At 36.2% G+C, this 1,423-nt stretch overlaps 1 protein-coding gene across 3 annotated transcripts in view; it reads right to left on the bottom strand.

Moving 5' to 3' along the window:
• Positions 1-1,423, bottom strand: part of LOC109839170 (phosphatidylinositol N-acetylglucosaminyltransferase subunit C) — an 8,726-nt gene that overhangs the window by 7,264 nt on the left and 39 nt on the right. For 2 of the 3 annotated variants that reach the window (XM_020407599.1, XM_020407600.1), the window contains exons 1-3: positions 1,328-1,423; positions 1,160-1,225; positions 909-973 (exon numbers count right to left, since the gene is read on the bottom strand). The gene's annotated coding sequence lies outside the window, so the exon portion shown is untranslated. The remainder of the gene's footprint in view (positions 1-908; positions 974-1,159; positions 1,226-1,327) is intronic. The other variant, XM_020407601.1, reaches the window with a different exon arrangement.

Below are 1,423 nucleotides of genomic sequence, written 5' to 3'. Positions count from 1 at the left end.
ACTCCCCTCTCCTACTCCCTCTTCTCCTTCCTCCTCTCTCAAATCCTCACCCTTACCTCCTCTCCCTCCTCCAATATTAACCCTATTCTCAACCCCTCTCTCCTCTCACTCTCCTCCACCCTCCTCTTCCTCTCTCTCCTCTCTCCCGTCAAACATTTACTAGAAGCAGAAGAGGGAGAGGAGAGAGGGGAGTAGGAAATTGAGGAGACAGGTTGAGAAGATTGATAAGATTGGAGAAGGGCTGAGAGGAAGTAAGGATTAGGATCTGGCGGAGGAGAAAAAGGAAGAGGAAAAGTGGACAGAAGGAAGATGTGGAAGAGAGAGATGCTTGGATTTTTTTGCATAATATTTGAATTTGCAGGGTAAATCTGCAAGTATGGGAGATTTGAGGGAGATATATGCCAAAAAAATCCTTAATTTTCCCTCTCAAATTAAAACTCCTGCGGTCGAAATATGCCTTGTTGTTTAAGAATTTACTTTTCAATTCTTGTTGTTGCAAGCGTTAATTTGTAGGTCTTATTAGTAAATGAATGTCACTTTAAAGGTCCGTCTCATAATTTAGCCTTTAACTTAAAAACCCTGAATCTTTATTGTTTTCTTCATTTTTTAACTTAAAAAACTACAATTTGATAACAAAACTATTTTGTTATTTACTTCATATAGTAATGAACTTGAACAAATGAACTTGAACAAAATTAATGTCAACTTTTTATAGGTTGGGGTATAAATTTTCAAAAAAGAGCTTTTGGGCATCAAAGTTAAAAAACTATGGATCATAGAGTTTGGGCTATTCAAGTGCAAATAACTTTTACTTCAACTTCCAAATGTCAAAAGGTAAATTGTTACAAAAAAGAAAAGTCGACCAAAATATGAGAATCGTTGCTTAAAATAATGACAAAATTTGTTACCTTGACCAAATCCAACCAAAACCCTTCGATTAGAATCCCAATCGACAGTGACGAGAAAGTCCAATCTGTACTAAATCAAACAATCTCAACGTTAAAACTCCCAAAAAAAACCCCTAAATTCAAAACATATAATTGTAAAAATTAGGGGGAAATCAATACCTTGATCCAGACATTGTAATTTGCTACTAATTCAGAGTTATCTAATAAAACATAAACCCAAAATTGCTTAAAATAATAACAAAATTTGTTACCTTCGATCAAATCCAGCCAAAACCCTTCGATTAGAACTGCAATCGAAAGTAAGGAGAAAACCAAATCTGGACCAAAATTTCTCAATGTTAAAACTCCCACCAAAAAAAACACACACACACTAAATTCTAAACATAGAATTATAGAAAATAGTAAAAATATAAACTAACTCGCTTTATGAGCCGCAAGATGCCGTAGGAAAAAGAGGAGAGAGGTCGGCGGGTCTTCACTCTTCAGAGGAGGAGGAGGAGGAGGAGACCGTGGGC

The sequence above is a fragment of the Asparagus officinalis genome, chromosome 4, assembly GCF_001876935.1.
Source record: "Asparagus officinalis chromosome 4, Aspof.V1, whole genome shotgun sequence".
Classification (NCBI taxonomy): domain Eukaryota; kingdom Viridiplantae; phylum Streptophyta; class Magnoliopsida; order Asparagales; family Asparagaceae; genus Asparagus; species Asparagus officinalis.
Note: the sequence above shows the minus strand (reverse complement) of the source record. Positions and strands in the feature narration are given on the sequence as shown.